Raw genomic sequence first — 26,884 nt, 5'->3', positions numbered from 1 at the left:
ATCACTCAGTCGTGTCTGACTCTTTGCAACCCCATGGACTGTAGCCCACCAGGCTCCTCTGCCCATGGAATTCTCCAGGCAAGAATATTGGAGCGAGCTGCCATTTCCTTTTCCAGGGGATCTTCCTGACCCAGGGATCAAACCCACATCTTCCGCATTGCAGCCATATTCTTTACCATTGTGCCACCAGGGAAGACATGGTGCAGGATAAGAGCCCAGTTAAAGCAGCCCAGGGGAGAAGGCAGTGGCAACCCACTCCAGTACTCTTGCCTGGAGAATCCCATGGATGCAGGAGCCTGGTGGGCTACAGTCCATGGGGTCGCTAAGAGTCGGACACGACTGAGTGACTTCACTTTCACTTTTCACTTTCATGCATTGGAGAAGGAAATGGAAACCCACTCCAGTATTCTTGCCTGGAGAATCCCAGGGACAGAGGAACCTGTTGGTGCTGTCTATGGGGTCACACAGAGTTGGACACGACTGACGCGACTTAGCAGCAGCAAGGCAGCCCGGAGGATGAGATGGTTGGATGGCATCACTGACTCAATGGACATGAGTTTGAGGAAGCTCCAGGGGTTAGTGTGGACAGGAAAGCCTGGCGTGCTGCAGTCCATGGAATCGCAGAGTCAGACATGACTGAGAAACTGAACTGAACTGAACTGAAGGCGGCCTTGGAGAGTGGAAAGGAAGCAAAAAACAGAAATAAGTCTTTACCTTGTCACTATTTCTCATCTGGCAATTTCTTCAGCTAGATCTTGATAGGTATTGCTCCAAGTCTCCCAAGACTGAAACAAATTGTAAAATGTGAAAATTAAACCATCAGGCCAAAATTTCAGAATAAGAGAGTGACTTGCTAGTCTACTTGGTATCTTCAAATGGTAACTGTTCTTTTAATGTTCAAGCTGGGTTTAGAAAATGTAGAGGAACCAGAGATCAAATTGCCAACATCCGCTGGATCATCAAAAAACTAAGAGTTCCAGAAAAATATCTACTTCTGCTTTACTGACTGTGCCAAAGCCTTTGACTGCATGGATCACAATAAATTGTGGAAAATTCTTCAAGAGATGGGAATACCAGACCACCTGACCTGCCTCTTGAGAAATCTGTATGCAGGTCAGGAAGCAACAGTTAGAACTGGACGTGGAACAGCAGACTGGTTCCAAACTGGGAAAGGAGTACGTCAAGGCTATATATTGTCACCCTGCTTATTTAACTTAGATGCAGTGTACATCATGAGAAATGCTTGGCTGGAGGAAGCACAACCTGGAATCAAGATTGCTGAGAGAAATATCAATAACCTCAGATATGCAGATGACACCACCCTTAAGGCAGAAAGTGAAGAAGAACTAAAGAGCCTCTTGATGAAAGTGAAAGAGTAGACTGAAAAAGTTGGCTTAAAGCTCAACATTCAGAAAACTAAGATCATGGCATCCAGTCCCATCACTTCATGGCAAATAGATAGGGAAACAGTGGAAACAGTGTCAGACTTTATTTTTCTGGGCTCCAAAATCACTGCAAATGGTTGCTGCAGCCATGAAATTAAAAGACACTTACTCCTTGGAAGGAAAGTCATGACCAACCTAGATAGCATATTAAAAAGCAGAGACATTACTTTGCCAACCAAGGTCCGTCTAGTCAAGGCTATGGTTTTTCCATTGGTCATGTATGGATGTGAGAGTTGGACTGTGAAGAAAGCTGATCACTGAAGAATTGATGCTTTTGAACTGTGGTGCTGGAGAAGACTCTTGAGAGTCCCTTAGACTGCAAGGAGATCCAGCCAGTCCATCTAAAGAAGATCAATCCTGGGTGTTCATTGGAAGGACTGATGTTGAAGCTGAAATTCCAATACATTGGCCACCTGATGGGAAGAGCTGACTCATTTGAAAAGACTCTGATGCTGGGAAAGATTGAGGGCAGGAGGAGAGGAGGACAACAGAGGATGAGATGGTTGGATGGCATCACTGACTCAAAAGACATGAGTTTGGGTAAACAGGGAGTTGGTGATGGACAGGGAGGCCTGGCGTGCTGCAGTCCATGGGGTCGCAAACAGTCAGACACGACTGAGCGACTGAACGGAACTAAAGTCAAGTTCCTTGAGCTGCTGGTTAAGGAACTCATTATGGGAACTAGCTTTCTGTGTGATAAGGCTTCTTTTTCTTCCCTCCAACCCCAGAGTTGCTTTTGCTCCTTCTCACGGCAGAGCAGGGCCAGTGTTTGCCAGCACTTTACCATTGTGCAGAGTCATACAAGAAATCTTTTCTCAAGACATTTCTATCTGTTGGAAAATTTGTGTAATCAATAAATCCAAAGTGTGTGTTCTATGACTGGCACCCCCAGGTAGGCAGGATCCCAGGTGGGTCCTGGGGCTGTTGTCTGCCTGTGAGGCTGATATGGGGCTAGTGTTGGCCTGGTGGTGGGCAAGGCGGGGTCGTGGCATAACTAGGGGAGTGACAGGGGCCTAGGGCAACTGCAGCCTGCTGGCTGCTTGCCTGGGGGGTTCCTAGGACTGGTGCAGATGGGCTGGGGGGGGGGGGCTGGGTCCCAGCTGCTAAAAAATTTAGAGGAAGGACTCTAAAATGGTGCCAGTCAGGACCTTTGTCCTTACGGTAGAATGACCTCTGCAAAAGGCTGCTGCCAGCATCTTTGTCACCAGGAGTTTTGGTTCCTTCCAGCGACTCTCCAAGATCAGTGGGTAGGTCTGACCCAGGCTCCCTTTAAAGGACTGCTTCTGCCCTGGATCTTGGAGTGTGTGAGCTCCCTTTTAGAGCAGAGTCTCTGTTTTCTGTAGCACTCTGGCCTTCCTGAAAGTCAGCCCTGCTGGCCTTCAAAGCCAAGTATTATAGGGGGTTCATCTTCTCAGTGCAGGATGGGGCTAAGGAAACCAATGTAGGGCTTGGGCCCTTCACTCCTTGAAGAGAATCTTTCCAATTGTGATTATCTTCCTGTTTGTGGGTTGCCTACCTGGAGGTGTGTGTCTTGACAACACCATGCCTTTGCTGCTCCTAGCTTCTTATTGTGGATCCTCTTTTATATCTTTAGTTGTAGATCTTTTCTGTTAGTCTTCAGGTTGTTCTCATCCACAGTTACTCTGTAAATAGTTGTAATTTTGGTGTGCCCATGGGAGGTGAGCTCAGAGTCTCCCTACTCCACCATCTTGGCAATTTCCCTCTTCCTATCCTTCCTGGTTGCAGCTCCCAAACCAGCTCCTGGTGAAGGGGATCAAAAAATGTACTGGGAAAGGCAGCCTCAAGCATGTGGTCTTTCAGCCACTTATGGATTGGCTTTCCCAAGAGCCCATACCCCTGTGCTGAGTTTATCAACTTGCATGGGAATAGAGTTCCCTGTTTCCGACCCTCCGTGTGCACCTTTGTTTTCCTGAAGTGCCTGTGTCAGTGCCCTCAGCACACTCCCAGCTTTCTCTAAGTCAGAGCCCACCTGTGTGGGGTTAGAGTCTGGGTCCTTCTACTATAGCACAAAATAGAGGGCGTGCAACCATACTCCCTGAATTGGTTGCTAAGTGGATCAGCTGGCCCTTGAGCCTGACACATTGCTAGGAGCTGGATCTTATGCATATTTTCTCTCCTCTTGCTATGAATAAATGCTGTGTCACTTGAGCTTGGTGTGTGCATTGTCTGTTCTCAGTGACCTCAAATCACACACTGGCTTCTTCTCTGGGTGACATGACTGCCCTTTAGCCTTGGCCCCACTCATGTTATACTCTAACCTGCAGCACAGCCTGGCCACCCAGTGGTCACCCAGGTGGTGTGATAACCTGAATAATAGTCCCTAAAGGATGTTCACACCCTAATCCTCAGAAACTGTGAATATCTTACTTTAAATGGTAAGAGTGACTTTGCAGTGGGATTAAATTAAGGATATTGAGTTAAGGAAATGCCCGTGGATTGTCCAGGTGGGCCAACGCAATCACAGGGTTTAACAAGAGAGGCAAAAAAGGGTGAAGGCAAAAAAAGTTGTGAAGATGTGATGACAGACAGAGGGAGGAAAAGGAGATGTGATGAGAGGCCACAAGTCAAAAAAGGCAGATAACCTCTGGCTGCTAGAAAAAGCAACACATTCCCTCTTACAGTCTCAAGGAAGAACTTGTCCTGCCACCATCTTGATTTTAGGCCAGTGAGATTGATTTCGAACTTCTGACCTCCAGAAATGCAAGATAATAAATTTGTGTTGTTTAAAGACATGAAATGCATGGCAGCAATAGGATGCTAATAAAGACAGCTGACAATCAGACCCAAGAACTATCTTTCCAGCAGGCAATTCACAGGCAGGAAGAAGGGAGCTAAAATGTATTGAGTGTCCTAGTGGGTGCTAAGTGAAACGGTACACATAACACATGTATTCTGCTTGGTATGACCGTGTAACAAGCAGGGATATGGAGAAATCAAGTAGCCCAGGACCTGAGAGGAGTCCAGCTCCAGACTTGCTGGGTGGATTTGCATTTCTGAACTTCATTGTACCTCATGGCAAAACGCTGGTACTAAGCTTGCAGTGTTGTTTTGAGGAGAAGACTATATCTAAAGCACTTATGATAAAGTATTACTAATATTACTGTTATTGTTATTATCACAACAGCAAAGCATGGTGTCCACACGGCTCCTATTAGTGTCAATAAGGCCACATCTTGGTTTTAAATAGTCCCTCTTTGTTTCCTGGCTCACTGGCTACTCCTTGTTACTGTGGCCTGTCCCTGTGGCCCCAGCTCCACTATAGCATTGCAAATGAGAGTTGCTTTTTACTCTCTTCTTAAAGACAGAGGCCTCAAAGATAGTCCCTTCTACCCACCCCGCTGGAAATATGGAATTTCACTACTTGTTGCTTAGAGGGTGCTTGGGCAAGAGCAAATAATACAAAGATAATGGTATTTACAAGGTCTTTACAGTTTTCTGAGCTGCTTCCCCATTTTTTAAAAAATGGAACACTCTTTTTTTAATTAAAAAATATTTATTTTTATTTATTTGGCTGCACCACGTCTTAGTTGTAGCCCATGGGTCCTTTAGCTGTGGCATGTGGGATCCAGTTTACTGGCCAAGATCAAAGCTGGGCCCCCTGCATTGGGAAAGTGGACCTCCAGGGAAGGCCCTTCCCTCATTCTTTGAGTGATCCTTAAGGGCTCTCAGGTGTCTGCCTCTCTTACTATTGAGCAAGACCTCTCAATTTTGATCTGTTCAAGAGGTGAGTTAGCCAAACAGCAGTTTTTCTGCCTGTCCCTATCTATTTTACTAGAGAAACCACCTTCTACTGTGGCAGAAAATATTAGAATGCACAAAAGTTATTCCAAAGAGTTTTAAGTAAGTTACATTAGTTTTGCCTGTGAGATGTTTCTCCTGAGGTTGAGTGATGAAGTGATATTTTTTGGAATAAAACAAAATACCACTGATAAGCTGGCTGAACTGGGGAAAATTACTTAGCCTCTTAAAAAATGTGTGTGTGTGTGTGTGTACAGGAGTAATATTCCATGTAGTAAATAACCTGTTTCCTTTCGTTAGTTTATATGTGCTTATTTTAAATTTTGACTGCTTTCCTGTTTCTGTTTTGACCATTGTTTAAGTGCATCCTCAGTTTTGCTTTCCCCTAACTGTGAAGAAAGCTGATCGCCGAAGAATTGATGCTTTTGAACTGTGGTGTTGGAGAAGACTCTTGAGAGTCCCTTGGACTGCAAGGAGATCCAACCAGTCCATTCTAAAGGAGATCATTCCTGGGTGTTCATTGGAAGGACTGATGCTAAAGCTGAAACTGCAATACTTTGGCCACCTCATGCGACGAGTTGACTCACTGGAAAAGACTCTGATGCTGGGAAAGGTTGGGGGCGGGAGGAGAAGGGGACGACAGAGAATGAGATGGCTGGATGGCATCACCGACTCTGTGGACATGAGTTTGAGTGAACTCCGGGAGTTGGTGAGGGACAGGGAGGCCTGGTGTGCTGTGATTCATGGGGTCGTGGAGAGTCGGACACGACTGAGCGACTGAACTGAACTGAACTGAACTGAATTGTGGGTATGAGTTTAGTGAGGTCTTTCCTGACAAAATGGATAAAAAGAAACAATGACTATAAGAAGGATATAGACAATTTAGGTTTGGTATATTGGTCATCATGTAGAATAATCATTCAAATAGAGCAACGAAAGCTTACTTTGTATTTCTATGGTGGATGAATCCTTATAAATGTTTATTATTGCAAATACATGAAAATTACATTATAACTGCATACTCTACTTACATGAAGGAATTTTTAAGAATTCACTCAAGTATAGAGATACAAACATGTAACAGCCTTGTTCTTCTTCGGGTTACTTCTCATAGTGAAACAACAGAGAAACAAAAGCAGTACCTTAAAAGAAAATGTAAAAAGAAACAGCTTATGTTTGTTCCTGAGACAGAATTCAAATTAAAACTTAAGAAGGAAGCTTCCTTCATCTTGGAAATCAAACTGTATGCAAATAAATCAGAAAAAAAAAAAGTCAGTTATGTAATGTTGGTTGATAAGGAACTTAACTGTTGATGAGTCAGTCATATAATTTACTTTCACTAAAATGAAACTATTTCTTCTCAAGTGGGGCAAAGATTTTAACTTATGGGTCTCAGTTTAGTTCAGTTCAGTCACTCAGTCGTGTCCAACTCTTTGCGACCCCATGAATCACAGCACGCCAGGCCTCCCTGTCCATCACCAACTCCCGGAGTTCACTCAAACTCATGTCCATCGAGTCGGTGGTGCCATCCAGCTATCTCATTCTCCCTTCTCCACCTGTCCCCAATCCCTCCCAGCATCAGAGTCTTTTCCAGTGATTCAACTCATCGCATGAGGTGGCCAAAGTATTGGAGTTTCAGCTTTAACATCAGTCCTTCCAATGAACACCCGGGACTGATCTCCTTTAGAATGGACTGATTGAATCTCCTTGCAGTCCAAGGGACTCTCAAGAGTCTTCTCCAACACCACAGTTCAAAGGCATCAATTCTTCGGTGCTCAGACTCTCACATCCATGCATGATCACTGGAAAAACCATAGCCTTGACTAGATGGACCTTTGTTGGCAAAGTAATGTCTCTGCTTTTTAATATGCTATCTAGGTTGGTCATCACTTTCCTTCCAAGGAGTAAGCGTCTTTTAATTTCATGGCTGCAATCAGCATCTGCAGTGATTTTGGAGCCCCAAAAAATAAAGTCTGACACTGTTTATGCATCTGTTTCCCATGATGTGATAGGACCAGATGCCATGATCTTAGTTTTCTGAATGTTGAGCTTTATGCTAACTTTTTCACTCTCCTCTTTCACTTTCATCAAGAGGCTGTTTAGTTCCTCTTCACATTCTGCTTAGTTCCACTTCATTTATGGGTCTACATACCTCATTAATTCAAACTCTCCTGGGTTATACAAGATTGATATTTTGACTGGGTTTCATAGTCACAAAAGTATTGAGAAGAGATGATTCTTGATATCAGGTGGCCCAGGTGGTGTTAGTGGTAAGGAACCCACCTGCCAATGCCAGAGACCTAAGAGACCCAGGTTTAATTCCTGGGTCTGGAAGATCCCCTGGAGAAGGGCTCAGCAACCCACTCCAGCATTCTTGCCTGGAGAATCCCAGGGACAGATGAGCCTAACGGGCTATAGTCCATAGGGTCACAAAGAGTCAGACAGGACTGAAGTGATTTAGCACAATTCTTGACAGGTGAAAGCAAAGCATCTGGTTAAATGGTCACCTTTAAAAGAAAAAAAAAAAAACTTTATTTTTTAAAGCATTTATATATTCAGAACAAAATCTAGCATAAAATGGAGTGAGGGATTTCCCTGGTGGTCCAATGGTTAAAACTGCACTTTCAATGTAGGGGACACAGGTTTGAACCCTGATTGGGGAACTAAGATCCATATGCCACATGGCAAGACCAGAAAAAAAGGGAAGTGGAGAGAGTTCCCATATACTCTACTCCCACACACGCACGAATTCCACCACTATCAATATCCCACACCTTGCTACAACTGATTAACCTCCACTGACACATCCTTATCACCCAAAGTCCATAGTTTATATCAGGGTATACTTAACTCTTGGTGTTGGACAGCATGTGGGTTTTGACAAATGTGTAATGGTGTGTGCCCACCGTTATAGCACCAGACAAAGTACTTTCACGGCCCTTAAAATTCTCTGTGCTCTTTCTCTTCATCCCTCCCTCCTCTCCAACCCCTGGCATCCGCTGAAAGAATTTTTTATTGTCTCCACAGCTTTTGTTCTTCCAGAATGTCATGATATTTGGAAACATACAGTATGTAGCCTTTTCAGATTGGCTTCTTTCACATGGTATTATGCATTTAAGTTTCCTCTCCCGACAAAATGCTCTCTGTTTCCTGCACTGCTGTGACGCCAGTGTTTAACACCGTGATATACAGTCTTAGGAATAAGGATGTGATTGCAGCTTTGAAAAAACTATTGCTTAAGAAAACACTGCAAAGATGTGAAAGGTCACTTCTTAATGTTTGTCTCAGAGGGCTCACAGAAATATAGTTTAATTTCACTCTTCCCATGTTCACTGATAGTGTAAGTATTCCCAATTTTTATGTTGTCATTTACAATTATTACGTATTTTGGGTTTTCTACCTGAAGTCAGTTTGACTACATTTTAAATAAGAAAATGTATTAATTGTATTTTATTCTTTAAGACAAATCCACTTTTTCATAGCCATTTTAAATTTACCCAACTCTTAACACTTCAGAAAACTAAGATCATGGCATCTGGTCCCATCACTTCATGGGAAATAGATGGGGAAACAGTGTCAGACTTTATTTTTTTGGGCTCCAAAATCACTGCGGATGCTGATTGCAGCCATGAAATTCAAAGACACTTACTCCTTGGAAGGAAAGCTATGACCAGCCTAGATAGCATATTAAAAAGCAGAGAGATTACTTTGCCAACAAAGGTCCGTCTAGTCAAGGCTATGGTTTTTCCAGTGGTCATGTATGGATGTGAGAGTTGGACTGTGAAGAAAGCTGAGCACCGAAGAATTGATGCCTTTGAACTGTGGTGTTGGAGAAGACTCTTGAGAGTCCCTTGGACTGCAAGGAGATCCAACCAGTCCATTCTAAAGGAGATCAGTCCTGGGTGTTCAGTGGAAGGTCTGATGCTAAAGCTGAAACTCCAATACTTTGGCCACTTCATGCAACGAGTTGACTCACTGGAAAAGACTCTGATGCTGGGAGGGATTGGGGGCAGGAGGAGAAGGGGACGACAGAGAATGAGATGGCTGGATGGCACCACCGACTCGATGGACATGAGTTTGAGTGAACTCCGGGAGTTGGTGATGGACAGGGAGGCCTGGCATGCTGTGATTCATGGGGCCGCAAAGAGTCGGACATGACTGAGTGACTGAACTGAACTGAATTGAACTGATGTCTTTTCATGGCTCGATAGTTCATTCCTTTTAGAGTTGAATAATATTCCATTGTCTGAATGTACCAGTTTATTTATTCATTCACCTACTGAAGGACATCTTGGTGGCTTTCAACTTTTGGCATTTATGAATAAAGTTGCTATGAACAATCAGGTAAAGGAATTTTGTGGACATACATTTTCAATTCACTTGGATAAATAAACAAGAAGTGGGACTGCTATATCATATAGTAAGCACATGTTCAGCTTTGTCAGGAATTGCCAAGTTGACTTTCAAAGAGGCTGTACCATTTTGCAGCCCCTCCAGCAATGAACGAGAGTTCCTTTTGCTATACATCCTCCTCAACAGGTAGTGCTTTCAGTGTTTTGGATTTTGATCATTCGTAGTGTGTGGTGGTATCTCTTTGTTATTTTAAATTTTCAATTTCCTAATGACATGTGATGTTAAACATCTTTTCATATGCTTATCTGCTATTTGTGTATCTTTGGTGAGTTTTCTGTTCAGATCTTTTGCCCATTTCCCAAACAGGTTGTTTGTTTTCTTACACTGAGATTTAAGAATTCTTTGCAAAATTTGGATAACAGTCTTTTACCAAATACACCTTTTGCAAATATTTTCTCCCTGTTTTTGTTTTTTAAATAAAATCATAGCACACAACCTGGTACTAAGCCTTGATTTTGGGGCAGGGTGGCTTGATGGGACAATATCAGGATGTTAGGGTATGTTGACTACGACCTGGAAAGTAAAATCATATAAGTGAGAAGCTTCTACCAAGTGTGGCCTGTCTAAAAGGCAGAGAAGGAGGAAATACAGCTTATCAAAGAAACATTTTGCTATGACTATAAATCCAATATGGTTGAATGACAGACAGACTTGAGCTTTGCAGAGTTAAAAAGCTGGATTCTTTGTATTAAACTGAAGTCAGAGGAAGCAAAGAAAGGGAAAAGGGGTTGGATATAAGTTTGAGACCTGGAGGAGTCTAATTCCTCAGTCACTAACACAACTTTTTGGAGCTCTTTTTTATTGACAAAGATGACAATTACCCCCAATGTAGAAACCATTCCATGATGCAGAACATGGTGTAATGGGAAGAGATGAACCAGTCTTCCCCAACCCAGGCTATTGTTTTCCACTGCCAAGTTTAATGCTGAAAACTTACAGAATGGATGGAGCTTCAGAACCTGTTGCTATATGACAGAACCCCTCAGATTTAGCTTTTGACTCCAGAACCATAAGTCATCAAGATCTGTGGAACTGAGCAGATATAAATCAACAAGGCTAACAGAAGAGAAACTGCAAATTTATTTCCCAACTAACCAAAGGCCTCTTTAGGTCATCTGAGGTAAAAGAAAGTAAAAGTGAAAAGCTAAATAAAAATAAACTTACTTCTAAATGGGCTAATTCTAGGAAATCAGCTTAGAAACTGAAGAAATAAGTATACATTCAAACAGATCCCTACAGTCACTCTTCCAACCAAACACCCAGACACACACAAGGAAAAGTCATCTCATGAAAACACCTTATTTTATTTAAACTCAAAAGAAGTGTGAGTGAATTCATGAGACAGTGTTACAGGCATTTATTTACTTCTGGGATATGGATCTATAGTACACTGATCCTTCTCAGACTAAACTGAGAATATTTAAGACAAATTTTGCCAGCTAACCTAGGTACACTTAGTTTCACCTCTTTCCTTATTTGTTTACTCTGGTAAAAATACATTTGTAAGTCTTGTAGTGTGGTAAATACACATCGAATTTTTTTCCTTCTTTTCTTTTCCTGATTCTATCTTCAAAAACCAAAGAAAATCAGAGAGACTATAGAGATCAGAAAAGGAGAACAGAAAAAGGAAGAAGAGAGAAAAGAGAAAACATGGGAAAAGGATTTAGGTCTGAGCATAAGAAATATATCTCTTTAATGTGTTTACTATAAGATGAAAACATTATAAAGAATCAGTAAGGCCATTTTCTAAAGAAAAGAGGAAAACATTCCTCATCTTTACAAATTAAATATATAAGTATGGATATTTATTTTCTCCAATGCATTTTTTTCTTTGAAATAATGATAATTCTTTGGACAGACCCTTGGGGTTAAGAACACCAGCTTCTACACAGAGTCAGTTCCTTATTATCATGACTTTTTTTTCTTTCATGAAGCAAGATAAGGTAAATCTCTTTTCTTTTTTAAAACAATTTTATTTATTGACTGTGCTGAGTCTTTGACGTTGCCTGGGCTTTCCTCTAGTTGCAGTGAGCAGGGGCTACCCTCTGGTTGTGGTGTGCAGGCGTCTCATTGTGGTGGCTTCTCTTGTTGCAGAGCACAGGCTCTAGGCATGTGGGCTTCAGTAGTTGCAGCACCCAGGCTCAGTAGTTGTGACACACCGGCTTGGTTGCTCTGCAGCATGTGGGATCATCCCTGACCAGGGAACAAACCCATGTCCCCTGCACTGGCAGGCAGATTCTTAACCACAAGACCACCATGGAAGCCCCAGGATAAGCTAAATCTTGACAGGCAAAGCATTCGGTTAATAGGATTTGGTTTTGTTTGTTTCTTTTTGTTTTGCACTTGCTAGGGTAGAATGAGGGAAGAATTGATCAATCAATTCCTCTCCTAGGTCCAGCTGCCTCTCTCTCGTTCACCTTTGGTAAGGCTTCTCAGTCACTCATGAACTTCCTGCCACACAATAGTATGAAAGGAAAGTAAGCTTCAGTCCAAAATATCCCAGTGGATTTTCTTTAGCACTGGAATCTCTAGCGAACAACTTTCCTTAAAACTTTTGCCTTTCCTCGGTGAAGATGCCTGGTAGAAAGATGGGCAGGGGTCCAGAGGCCAGAGATAGGTTGTTTGGTTCCCTTTTCTGCCCAGCAAATCTAGGTCCCGTGGGAACACAGTTCTGAGCTATATAATTTGTGTGTGCTGATGTGCACTGAGGTAGAAGCAGAATTTCAGAGTCCTGAGAAAACCTTCTGCCCACGCCCCTGAGGATGTGATTGTCATGCTGATTTTGTTATAAACACAGCAAAGACCAAGAACTAAAGTATTATTTCTCCTTAAAATTCTGAAAATTCTAGAATTCAACCCAGACAAATCCACGCTAAGTCACTTAAGGCAATCAAGGCCTATGAGAATGTGTATTGGAAGCTTCCCCTCAAGTGTCAGTCTAACAGGGAGGTGTTCCTGTCTGTTCAAACTCAGCCACATTCCCTGAGTGACCTCTAAGAAATCTCAGTTTTGATTTCTCCTCCCTTCTTCCCTCCTGTGGTTCTGCCTTCCCTCCCTCCCAAAGACAATGCAGAAAGGAAAATAAGAGCAGTAATTATACTTTGAGTTCTCCAGAGGTAAATAAATATTATTACTTTAACAATTAGTCATCAAGATATAGATAGATAGATATTGCGTAGGGTGTTCATTGGAAGGACTGATGCTAAAGCTGAAACTGCAATACTTTGGCCACCTCATGCGACGAGTTGACTCACTGGAAAAGACTCTGATGCTAGGAAAGGTTGGGGGCGGGAGGAGAAGGGGACAACAGAGAATGAGATGGCTGGATGGCATCACCGACTCTGTGGACATGAGTTTGAGTGAACTCCGGGAGTTGGTGATGGACAGGGAGGCCTGGCGTGCTGTGATTCATGGGGTCGCGGAGAGTCAGACACGACTGAGCGACTGAACTGAACTGAACTGAACTGATACATTCATGTATATAGTAAATGAATATATATATATAGTTTATATGTATGTATCCTGAAAGCTGTAGAAATAACTTGTCTATCTTATAGTTCTCTTAGATTAGAACAGTATCTTCCCTTTACACTTTATTCCTCAGGTAAAGAGAACATGTGGGCTATGAATTCAGCTAAACTGGTACAGTCATCTAGAAACTGCTCCCTCAGTGGCTAACACACTACTTACCTGACTAACCACTTCCCTGGTGACTCAGATAGTAATCCACCTGCAGTGCAGGAGACCCTGGTTTGATCCCTGGGTTGGGAAGATCCCCTGGAAAGGGAAATGGCTACCCACAGTCCAGTGTTTCTTGCCTGGAGGAGAAGCATGGTGGACTACTGATGGAAAGTTAATCTGGACTTTGCCAAGGACAGGGTGGAGTTAGAAAAGTTTTGAACTGAGTCCAAGGTTTTATGAGACTGCATATTTCTTTTCAACTTAAAAAAAAAAAATCCTTCCCTGGTCGGAGAGGAAATCCTGATAAACATGACAGAGAGGGAAAAGGAATAATAACTTTTTAAAACTAGCTTTAGAAGTAGGTGAGCTCAGAATGTGTATTTAGAATTTTCCCTGGTAGTTTGCTTTTGTTTCAAGTTGCTGCTTCCTCTTACAGGCTGCAGTGCAAAACTGTTGGTTTGTGATTTTGCCCCGCCCTGCAATTTGAGGGCACCAAATTTGACCCTGATGCTTTTTTGTGTTGCTACAAGATATATTCAGAGGGGGCGGAAGTGTGCACTGATCAGGCTTACTAGAATAAATCTTACAGGTCTGTCGAGCCTAGAGTTCTTTGAGAAATAAGGGCTAAACAGGGTTTATAAATCCTGGTGTATGTATGCTTCTGTGGTCTTCGGCCTTCCCCTGACAAGAATGGAAATTGAGAACTTAGGTTAAGAAATAGAAAGTAAAACTGACAAAGCTATTTGAAGTAAAACAACTCCGGGCTGACTTTCACAACATCTGTGCCCTCTGTCGGCTCCCCAGGATAGTACACTGGGTGGGTCGGGAAATTTGAGAGGTCCTTTTGCTGGTTTTCTTTCAGAATTCAAATGCTAGAACCTTCTTGAGCCTCAGGGGCTGGGGGGAGGGGGGAGCGGAAATGTGACCTTGATACCTCCCTCTTGCAGGGATAGTGTTCATCCCTCTAGGAGGGAGACTTCAAAAACATGTCACAATAGGAGGCCATGTATTCAGTGGAGATGTTACTTAGATGTTAACATGGTCAATAAACTTGTGACTTCCCTCACCTTTTTTCATCCTTGGAGACAGCTGTAAAGAGAAAAGGATACGGCGCTTTCCTAAGTCTAAAGGTATTCATTCCAGTTACAGCACAGGCTCAACAGTTGTGGCTCACAGGCTTAGTTGTTCAGTGGCATGTGGAATCTTCCCGGACCAGGGATCAAACCCATGTCTCCTGCATTGGCAGGTGGATTCTTTACACTGAGCCACCAGAGAAGCCCTATCTAGTCTTTTGAAACATAAATATACATGAGATTGAAACAGTTCTCTAACATCACTTTTATCAAGTCATAGAATTCTGCATATTTTGCAAGAATTGCAATTTTATTTCGTCACCTACATCCTTTGCACTGTGGGATATATAATATCCCACAATCTAGAAGAGACAGACTATAAAAATTTTGATTGGTTGATCAAGGATCGTCATTTAAGCCAAGCTTGGAAGGTTGTTTGAGAGATGAGAACAATAGTTACCCTGGTTTGGGGGGCAGTATTGACAGGGAGGTGACACAGTGAGCCTCCTGGAATGTTTTATACTTTGACATGGTGATGTTTACATGGGTGTACGTAAAAATTAACTGAGTTGAACTCTCAAGATGTGTACACTTTGTATGTAGGTTAGACACACATCAGCAACCCACTCCAGCATTCTTGCCTGGAGAATCCCATGGAGAGAGAAACCTGGCAGGTTACAATCCATAGTATCGCAAAGAGTAGGACACAACTGAAGCGATTTAGCATGCACACGTGTAATATATATGTTATTATACATGTTATATTTTACATATACAGACTCTTGAGAGTCCCTTGTACCGCAAGGAGATCCAACCAGTCCATTCTAAGGGAGATTGATCCTGGGTGTTCATTGGAAGGACTGATGCTAAAGCTGAAACTGCAATACTTTGGCCACCTCATGCGACGAGTTGACTCACTGGAAAAGACTCTGATGCTGGGAGGGATTAGGGGTGGGAGGAGAAGGGGACGACAGAGAATGAGATGGCTGGATGGCATCACCGACTCTGTGGACATGGGTTTGAGTGAACTCCGGGAGTTGGTGATGGACAGGGAGGCCTGGCGTGCTGTGATTCATGGGGTCGCGGAGAGTTGGACACGACTGAGCGACTGAACTGAGCTGAACTGAACTGATAATTATATATATTAAAGGAAAAAGATAGCAGTGAGTTAAAATTGTGTTGTTGAGAAATCTATATCTTCAGATGCAAACATTTTCAGTTAACAAAATAGCTATATTTCACTAGGGACAGAAAACCTAAAAATATTATCCTTAAATTAAAAAAACTGAAATGACATTTAACAAAATGTTAGGGAATTAATTCCCTGGCTGCCCAATGGTTAGGATTTTCCAGTGCTTTTGCTGGGGAGAGTACAAGTTCAATCCCTGGTCAGGGTGCTAAAATCTCGCAAGCTGTCACACAGCCAAAAAAATAAAATGCTAATACTGGGGTTGTATGTTATTTTTATGGTCCTCTTCATGCTTTTCAATATTCTCTCAATTTTCTATGATGAGCATCTCAATTTATAATTGGAAAAAATATATGCAAATAACTTAAAGTGTCTGCTAAAATGTTAACTAAAGTAGTATCTCATTTAATTTCAATTCAGTGAATTATAATATTAACATTAAAGATGGTTCCTTTTGTGTTCTTTTTTTTAAATAAAGGAGAGAACTGACTATTAGGTCACTTTGGGCTAATATTTTTTGGACAACAGACACTAAAGGAATACGATTTTTCTTTAAAATCATATGCAAGCTTGTGTCTTTCTTGCTTTACATGAGAGCAGTGTGGCCTGCTATGGACTTGGCTGATTTGTTGAGTTTATAAACTCAACTATGCCTTTCTATAGTCCCCTTCTAGTAGGCAAGTGATTTACTCCCTTTAATTTTCAGTTTCTTCTGAATAAGGGATGATAATAGAATGGGAAAAACTAGCGATCTCTTCAAGAAAATTGGAGAAACCAAGGGAACATTTCATGCAAAGATGGGAACAGTAAAGGAGAGAAACAGTGAGGACCTAACAGAAGCAGAAGAGATTAAGAAGAGGTGGCAAGAATACACAGAAAAACTGTACAAAAAAGGTCTTAATGACCTGGATAACTAAAATGGTGTGGTCACTCAGCTAGAGCCAGACATCCTGGAGTGTGAAGTCAAGTGGACCTTCTGTCTATTCTGTTCTGTTCAGTCGCTCAGTCGTGTCCGACTCTTTGCGACCCCGTGGACTGTAGCCTACCAGGCTTCTCCATCCATGGGATTCTCCAGGCAAGAATACTGGAGTGGGTTACCATTTCCTTCTCCAGGGGATCTTCCCAACCCAGGGATCGAATCCGGGTCTCCCGCATTGGAGGCAGACGCGTTAACCTCTGAGCCACCAGGGAAGCCCAAGTGGACCTTAGGAAACATTATTATGAACAAAGCTAGTGGAGGTGATGAACTATTTCAAATCCTAAAGATGGTTCTATTAAAGTGCTACACTCAACATGCCAGCAAATTGGGAAAACTCAGCAGTGGCCACAGGACTGGAAAAGGTGTTTTTGTTCCAATCCTAAAGAAAGGCAATGCCAAAGAATGTTCAAACTACCGCCCAATTGCACTCATCTCACATGCTAGCAAAGTAATGCTCAAAATTCTCCAAGCGAGTTTTCAACAGTTCACGAGGCAAGAACTTCCAGGTTTTGAAGCTGTATTTAGAAAAGGCAGAGGAGCCAGAGATCAAATTGCCAACATAGAAAAAACAACAGAGTTTCAGGAAAATATATACTTCTGCTTCATTGACTACACTAAAGCCTTGACTTTAGTGTTGTGGATCACAACAAACCATAGAAAATTCTTAAAGAGATGGGAATACCAGACCACCTGACCTGCCTCATGAGAAACCTGTATGCAGGTCAAGAAGCAACAGTTAGAACTGGACATGGAACGACCGACTTGTTCAAAATTGGGAAAAGAAGATAAGACTATATATTGTCACTCTGCTTATTTAACTTATATGCAGAGTACATCAGGTGAAATGCCAGACTGGATGAAGCACAAACTAATATTAAGATTGCTGGGAGAAATATCAACAACCTCATATATGCAGATGACACCACCCTAATGGCCAAAAGCGAAGAGAAACTAAAGAGCCTCTTGATGAAGGTAAAAGAGGAGAGTGAAAAAGCTGGCTTAGACTCAACATTCAAAAAACTAAGATCATGGCATCTGGATCCATCACTTCATGGGAAATAGATGGGGAAAAAGTGGAAACAATGACAGATTTCATTTTCTTGGGCTCCAAATTCATGGCAGACAGTGACGGAGGCCATGAAATTAAAAGCCACTTGTTCCTTGGAATCAAATTTATGACAAACCTAGACAGAATATTAAAAAGCAGATACATCACTGTGCCAACAAAAGTCTGTATAGTCAAAGCTATGGTTTTTCCAGTAGATATGAGTGGATGTGAGAGTTGGACTATATAGAAAGCTGAGCACTGAAGGACCGATGCTTTTGAACTATGGTGTTGGAGAAGACTCTTGAGAGTCCCTTGGACAACGATCAATCCAGTCAATCTTAAAGGAAATCAACCCTCAATATTCATTGGGAGGACTGATGCTGAAGCTAAAACTCCAATACTTTGGCCATCTGATGCGAAGAGCTGACTCACTGGAAAAGACCCTGGTGCTGGGAAAGATTGAGGGCAAGAAGAGAAGGGAGTGACAGAGGATGAAATGGTCAGATGGCATCACTGACTCAATGGACAGTAGCCAGCCAGGCTCCTCTGTCCATGGAATTTTCCAGGCAAGAATATTGGCATGGGTTGCCATTTCCTTTTCCAGGGAATCTTCCCAACCCAGGAATCAAATCCATATCTCTTGTGCCTCCTGTATTGGCAGGCAGATTCTTTACCAACTGAGCCACTAGGGAAGCCCCAGTGGACATGAGTTGAGTAAACTCAGATAATGAAGGACAAGGAAGCCTGGTGTGCTGCAGTCCATGGGGTCACAAAGAGTCAGACTGAGTGACTGAAGAGCAACAACAACAAGGGATGATAATAGTACCCATATCAAGAGGGTTCTAAATAAATCAAAGTAAATTTTATCATCATTACTATGAGATATGTTTAAATTGGTTTTGCTCTACATCAAGGAGTCACATTGTTTAAGGAGGGATGGGTTTACATTAAAAATGAATTAGTGTTCTAAACTCTCAAAAAATGAATATCTTCCAATCTACACAGGACATCAGTAATCATCTGCAGTGTCTAATCCTCATAAAGACTCTGAAGTAGGCAGAGTAGTACTCCTATATCAGGCATATTGACACTGAGACCCAAATTGGTGAAATAAGCCCCCAGAAGACAAGGAGAGACCAGAGTAGAGCTAAGGTTTTCCGACTCACAGTCCTGGCAGTACCTGCTCCACCATGTCACACTGGCCATGGTATGCACAGGGCAATTTCTTTCTGGTTAAGTTTAATCTTTAATTTCTGTATGCTTCTCTGGTTTCTCCATTGATATGAGTTGTGTCCCTCACCCTATTCCAATCACCCATGCTCTTTTCATCAGTCAAACTGTGCTGGTGAGTAAACTTTTACACTTATCCACATGTACTCATAGGGCCCTTTTCCTGCCAGCTTCAACACTAAAATCATATTCTTCATCCTTCGTAAAGTATTTCCTAATTTACTTCATGTAGTACTCTGTTTAAATTTTAGCCTGTTTTGAATCCTGATAACTGTTTGTTCTCCCTCTTACTTGTACTTATAAAGCTGTTTTGTGTTTCAATTATTTGGGGCAATCGTCTTCCCCACATGCTTCTATTATTTATCTTAAAATCTCTTATAGTACCCAGCATAATGGTTAAAAATGAAAGATGCTTAATGGGTGTGTATTGAACAAATGAATGAGTTAATGATGTAACAGCTAAACAGATACACATTTTTAATATATATTTATGAAATGAGCTTAGGGGCACACATCATAATACACAGTAATACCTTCCTTGGTTGGGATATTTGAATGTAGCCCACGACTTGCAGATTCTACTTGCGTTTCACTCTTTTTTTTTTTTTTTGCAGTCAATAAGATATTTACTTGTTTAAAAAAAATCCAAATGCTGGCATTGTCCAGAAAAATTTAACAGGCTTATTTATAATTGTTATAAAGTTGAACTGCTGAAACTTGTTCACTGAAACATTTTGACTTTCATTAATGCTTTATGTCCCCGCATTTATATTAAAAATTCACACACAAATGAAAATGGAAAAACTGCCAATACCTGATTTCTGTCCCCTATTTTTCCACTTGCAATCATATGCTTAGGTACCTTTTGACCCCATGGAAAAAAATATCTAATGTTCAGAACTACCAATAACAGGAAGAAGAGAATTTTTTTTTTTTAAAGAATGAAATGTTTCCCATCATAGCGGATTCTTAAGCACGTTCTCCACGTATGCGGCGTGCTAGCTGCATGTCTTTCGCCATAATTGTTACACGTTTGGCATGGATAGCACACAGGCTGGTGTCTCCAAAAGGCCAACCAGATAGGCCTCACTTGCCTCCTGCAAAGCACCAATAGCTGCACTCTGGAAGCGCAGATCTGTTTTGAAATCCTGAGCAATTTCCCGCACCAGACGCTGGAAGGGAAGTTTGCGAATCAGAAGTTCAGTGGACTTCTGATAACGTCTAATTTCATGGAGTGCCACAGTACCAGGCCTGTAACGATGAGGTTTCTTCACCCCTCCGGTAGAGGGCGCACTCTTGCGAGCGGCTTTTGTAGCGAGTTGCTTCCTCGGTGCTTTACCACCGGTGGATTTGTGGGCGGTCTGCTTTGTACGAGCCATGGTATAGAGACCTCCTTACTTACCCCGCTTCTCCTTCGCTGAGCTCGGCGAGCTAGAGGCGGCGCTGGCGTTGGAGAGCGACGGCGGCGCGGCGAACACTTGCGTTTCTTCACTCATGAACAATTTTTTCTGATTTTAAAAACAGGATTCTTGCTCAGTTGTCCTTGGTTCTGATCTCATTAATATACTGGAAACTAATTTGCTCCTCTTTGCGGGCATAACTACTCCTATAGGCCACAGAGATAAGGCAGTCACAGAAAATCCCCTTAATGTCAAAATGAGTCAGAAAGCCAAGCCAGAGCTCATTGGTGGCAAGTAGGCAGACAACCTTTCCCCAGGTGGGTCACAATGCTCCTGCCCACAGTAACATCCTATTCAACTGGTTTGTTTCACAGACTCCTCCATATAGTTAAGAAGACTGGTGGGAAAACCCTCTTAGGTGTGGCATAGTTGATTATACTATCCAATGCAAAATGTGGTCTTAGAAATTGGGTGAATTATCCATTTTGATTTTTATGCACTTCAATTTTTTAATGTCCCCTTTTCTGACCTAAAGATGAGTATCATTTCACTTGAGACAATTTACACAATATATTTTATCTATTAAGAGTGTTGAACTAAGTATGCAAACTACAATATAAAATAGCTTTCTACTTTGAACCAAAGAACTTGAGCTATTAAAAAATAAATTTTATGTTTAAAAGTTTAAAAGATAAAAGGCTTTAGTTTTGGATGATAAGTCATTTTTATCTCCTGAAATTCTCAGTAACATCAAAGGTAAGTGGATGTGAATTTTGCCATCAGGGAAGTACAGTGGGAATTTCCAGAATGTTATCAGAGATGAGTGCGTCAGAGGCTTGGAGGTGAACCAGATGAAACATAAACAACAGCTGAAGACCAGATGAAATAAATAACAGATTGGCTGATCTCAGAACACTTGATGAGAAGACTTATGTATTAGTCTGAGTCCTCCCAAGAAAGAAAACCAATAAAAAATAGGAGATATATATTCAAACATACATATACACACACAAACAAATATATGGAGTTGACCCTTGAACAAGTGGGAGAATAAGGAAAGCCAACCACCACCCTCTGATCCCCTGTAGTCAAAGATCTGTGTACTGCTATCTCTTCCTCAAAAACAAAGAATTGATTAATGACTCACCCAAGGACAGGAAGCTGAAACAGTTCAAATAAAATCAGGACTAAAACCCTAGTTCTGCTGATTCTGCATATTGTGATCGTTAATGGAACACAAACTTTTCCCCACACTTTGCTAATATAAAGATCTGTAAAATGAAAATACAGGCACTGTATTTATTGAAAAAAATCCACATATTTATAAGTGGATTTGCATAATTCAAATTGTTCAAGGGTAACTGAATATATATATATGTATATACATGTATATATTCAGATATTTATAATATGTGAGGGTAATATACATATATACACATATGTTTATATGTATAAACATATATTTTCAGATATTTATAATAAGGAACGGGCTCATGACAGATGCTGAGCCTCCCGTGATCTACAAACAGGAGAGCTGGTGGTATAATTCTAGTTCAATTTCAAAGGCCTGAGAACCAGGAAAGCAAATGGAGTAAATTCCAGTCCAAGTTCAAAAGCAGAGAAAACCAATGTCCCAGCTCAAAGACTGTCAGGCAGAAGGAAATCCCTTTCTATTCACAGGCAGTCAGCCTTTTTGCTCTAGTCAAGCCTTAGTTTAGATGAGGCCCACCCACATTGGAGGCTTCCCTGGTAACTCAGCTGGTAAAGAATCCACCTGCAGTGTGGGAGATCTGGGTTCTATCCCTGGGTTGGGAAGATCTCCTGGAGAAGGGAAAGGCTATCCACTCCAGTATTCTGGCCTGGAGAATTCCATGGACTGTATAGTCTATGGGGTTGCAAAGAATCAAACACGACCCCTGGGTTGGGAAGATCTCCTGGTGAAGGAAACGGCAACCCACTCCAGTACTCTTGCCTGGAGAATCCCATGGACGGAGGAGCCTGGTGGCTACAGTCCATGGGGTCGCAAAGAGTCGGACACGACTGAGCGACTTCACTTTCACTTTCAAGTGACTTTCACTTTAACCCACATTAGGGAGGGCAATCTACTTTACTCAGTCTACCAAGTCAGATGTTAATCTCATCCCCAAACACCCTTACAAACACTCAGAATAATGTTGGACCAAATATCTGGACTTCCTGGTCCAGTCAACTTGACACACAAAATTAACCATCACTAGTTTTTTAATAGGATATCCTTCCACTGCCCAAAACAATCAATGCAGCTTTTAGGACTTTAAAGTCAGGATCAGAAACTCACCTTCTTTGGGTTGGAATGATGTGATGAAAGAGCACAGAGCACAGACTTTTGAGTTAAATTGATCTGGATTCAAATCCCTTATCTCAGCCACCTTCCAGCTATGTGATCTTGGATAAGCTAATTAACCTCTCAATTCCCTCATCTCCAAAGCACAAGATACTGCAGACTGTTAGGGAAAAATGTTGCAATATGCTTATCACATATATAAGCATTCAATACATCATATACATCATATCTATGATTCCCTCAGGATTTATATAGCATTGTTCCAAAAAGCAATCTCTGGGTACTTGGTACTTTAGGTAAAACAGAAAATAGTTTGTACATGGAAGATAAATTAGAGTAGCTTGAATGTAGTATTTTTTAAGGGATGTTCAGTGTTCTTTTAAAATCACCAAAGTGTATCCAAAACCTTTGGTAAAGTCTTAAAAATCAAACCAGATCATGATGCTAATACTTAGTATGCTCCATGTTCCTCCATCATGTGCTTTGATTTGATACATTCTGAATCTTCACTGGGTGTCTGATGTATCAGATTTGGCAAAGTAAGCCAAAGAGGAAATAAGACACATCTCTATTGATGGACAACAAAGTGTTCCCCCTTGTTTACAGAACTCTTTCCCTTTTAGGTCATGCCAATTTGGAAACTGAAAAAAAAAAAAAAAATCATGATGGGTTGAGACTACTTACCTATTATGTAGGCAAGATACTATAGAATGTTAGGGGAAAATATTGCAATATGCTTATCACATATATAGGCATTCAATACATCATATCTATTATTATTAGTGTTTCCCTCAGGATTTATATAGCATTGTTCCAAAAGTAATTATTGGGCACTTGGTACTTTAGCTCAAAATTCTTCAAGCCACGCTTCAGCAATATGTGAACTGTGAACTTCCAGACATTCAAGCTGGTTTTAGAAAAGGCAGAGGAACCAGAGATCAAATTGCCAACATCTGCTGGATCATTGAAAAAGCAAGAAGTTTCCAGGAAAACATCTATTTCTGCTTTAATGACTATGCCAAAGCCTTTGACTGCATGGATCACAGTAAGCTGTGGAAAATTCTGAAAGAGATGGGAATACCAGACCACCTGACCTGTCTCCTGAGAAACCTGTATGCAGGTCAGGAAGCAACAGTTAGAACTGGACATGGAACAAAAGACTGGTTCCAAATCAGAAAAGGAGTACATCAAGGTTGTATATTGTCACCCTGCTTATTTAACTTATATGCAGAGTACATCATGAGAAATGCTGGGCTGGAGGAAGCACAAGCTGGAATCAAGTTTGCCAGGAGAAATATCAATAACCTCAGATATGCAGATGATACCACCCTTATGACAGAAAGTGAAGAAGAACTAAAGAGCCTCTTGATGAAAGTGAAAGAGGAGAGTGAAAAAGTTGGCTTAAAGCTCAACATTCAGAAAACTAAGATCATGGCATCTGGTCCCATCACTTCATGGCAAATAGATGGGGAAACAGTGGAAACAGTGGTTGACTTTATTTTGGGGGGCTCCAAAATCACTGCAGATGGTGATTGCAGCCATGAAATTAAAAGACGCTTACTCCTTGGAAGGAAAGTCATGACCAACCTAGACCACATATTAAAAAGCAGAGACATCACTTTGTCAACAAAGGCCCATCTAGTCAAGGCTATGGTTTTTCCAATGGTCATGTATGGATGTGAGAGTTGGACTATAAAGTTGAGCACAGAAGAATTGATGCTTTTGAACTGTGGTGTTGGAGAAAACTCTTGAGAGTCCCTTGGACTGCAAGGAGATCCAACCAGTCCATCCTAAAGGAGATCAGTCCTGGGTGTTCCTTGGAAGGACTGATAATGAAGCTGCAATTCCAATACTTTGGCCACCTGATGCGAAAAGCTGACTCATTTGATAAGACCCTGATGCTGGGAAAGATTGAGCGCAGGAGGAGAAGGGGATGACAGAGGATAGATGGTTGGATGGCATCACTGAATCAATGGGTTTGATTGATTTGGGTTTAGGTAAACTCCGGGAGTTGGTGATGGACAGGGAGACCTGGCGTGATGCGGTTCATGGGGTCTCAAAGAGTCGGACACAACTAAGAGACTGAACTGAAACTGAACTGGTACTTTAGGCAAAACAGAAAATAGTTTGTAGATGGAAGATAAATTAGAGCAGCTTGAACGCCTACATAGAACTTTAGTTTTGGTCTCCTGCATTGGCAGATGAGTTCTTTACTACTCCTGTCTAGGTTGGTCATAACTTTCCTTCCAAGGAGTTAAGTGTCTTTTAATTTCGTGGCTGCAGTCACCATCTGCAATGATTTTGGAGCCCCCCAAAATAAAAGCTGTCACCATTTCCACTGTTTCCCCATCTATTTGTCATGAAGTGATGGGGCCAGATGCCATGATCTTAGTTTTCTGAATGTTGAGCTTTAAGTCAACTTTTTTACTTTCCTCAAGAAGCTCTTTAGTTCTTCTTCACTTTCTGCCATGGGGGTGGTGTCATCTGCATATCTGAGGTTATTGATATTTCTCCCAGCCATCTTGATTCCAGTTTGTGCTTCATCCAGCCCAGTGTTTCTCATGATGTACTCTGCATATAAGTTAAATAAGCAGGGTGACAATATATATCCTTGATGTACTCCTTTTCCTATTTGGAACCAGTCTGTTGTTCCATGTCCAGTTCTAACTGTTGCTTTTTGACCTGCATACAGATTTCTCAGGAGGCAGGTCACGTGGTCTGGTATTCTCATCTCTAAGAATTTTCCAAAGTTTGTTGTGATCCACACAGTCAAAGGCTTTGGCATAGTCAGTAAAGCAGAAGTAGATATTTTTCTGGAACTCTATTGCTTTTTCAATGATCCAGTGGATGATGGCAATTTGATCTCTGGTTCCTTTGCCTTTTGTAAATCCAGCTGGAACATCTGAAAGTTCATGGTTCACGTATTGTGGAAGCCTGGCTTGGAGAATTTTGAGCATTACTTTACTAGTGTGTGAGATGACTGCAATTTTGCGGTAGTTTGAGCATTCTTTGGCATTCACTTTCTTTGGGATTGGAATGAAAACTGACCTTTTCCAGTCCTGTGGCCACTGCTGAGTTTTCCAAATTTGCTGGCATATTGAGCACAGCACTTTCACAGCATCATCTTTTAGGATTTGAAAGAGCTCGACAGAAGAGCCTGGTGGGCTACAAAGAGTTGAACACAACCATGCACAGCACAACAAGAAAATAGACTCTTCTCTTCCCCACAATGATTCAACCAACGAAAAGCCACCAGCTCTTTGTTTTCTGTATGAAAGTCAAAGTTGCTCACTTGTGTCTGACTCTTCGTGACCCATGGACCATACAGTCCATGAAATTCTTCAAGCCAGAATACTGGAGTGGATAGCCTTTCCCTTCTCCAGGGTATTTTCTGCATAGTCCTCCCAATTTCCTTTTCCTCTCTGTAAAAACATTCTCCTTTCCGTGTCATGCTGGGACTTGCATGTGGATCACCTTGGCTGTAGACCATGAATTGCAATTCTCTGCTGATCCCAAATAAACTCATTTTTTGCTGGAGAAATATTTGGTTACCTACTTATTTCAGGTCAAAAAACTCATAAAATTAAAAAAAAAATGTTCTTCTTTAGCTTTGAATCGTCCTTTGAGGTTGGCAGTAGGGAAAGCACTATTACTTTCATTGAGTGAACTTATGGATACACTGAGGTTTAAAATAATGTCCTCAGTTTTCATCAAAATTGATTAAATAGTTATGTATGAGTTCCTATTGTATTTGCTTTAAAATAATTAAGGATATTTTTTCATTAATTTGCAAGGAGTGATTTTTTTTTTTTATTCAGTTAGGGAAACACCAACCCTAAGAGACTGGAATGCCTCAGAACACTGATAGAAACAGCAAATCACTAATCATGTTTTTTACTCTTTTCCTTAACTGCCAGGGGACTCAAGTCAAACCAGAAGTTAACCAAAAGTGGTTTTTCTAGTTGGCATATTTTTGTCCTTTTCTTTGGCTATAAGTGCCTATTTCTATATCACTATTTCATTGGATGGAGGAGCATGGTAGGCTGCAGTCCATGGGATCGCTAAGAGTCGGACACCACTGAGCGACTTCACTTTAACTTTCATGCATTGGAGAAGGAAATGGCAACCCACTCCAGTGTTCTTGCCTGGAGAATCCCAGGGATGGGGGAGCCTGGTGGGCTGCCATCTATGGGATCGAACAGAGTCGGACACGATTGAAGAAAGTTTAGGTAAATATAAATTTTAAATGGGGAAACCAAAGCACCAATGAAGAGTTACCTAAATTCACGAGAAATTTCTAGCAGAGCTAGTACTGGAATTGTGGTTTCCTTAATTCTAACACAG

At 41.5% G+C, this 26,884-nt stretch overlaps 1 pseudogene; it reads right to left on the bottom strand.

Moving 5' to 3' along the window:
- Nucleotides 1–19,786: 19,786 nt before the first annotated feature.
- On the bottom strand, nucleotides 19,787–20,196 carry LOC129550943 (histone H3.3 type 2-like; annotated as a pseudogene).
- Nucleotides 20,197–26,884: the final 6,688 nt, after the last annotated feature.

Source organism: Moschus berezovskii, chromosome 1 (assembly GCF_049115385.1).
Source record: "Moschus berezovskii isolate FMDL1 chromosome 1, NW_MosBer_1.0, whole genome shotgun sequence".
Taxonomy (NCBI): Eukaryota; Metazoa; Chordata; class Mammalia; order Artiodactyla; family Moschidae; genus Moschus; species Moschus berezovskii.
This window is presented reverse-complemented; position numbering and strand designations above follow the sequence as displayed.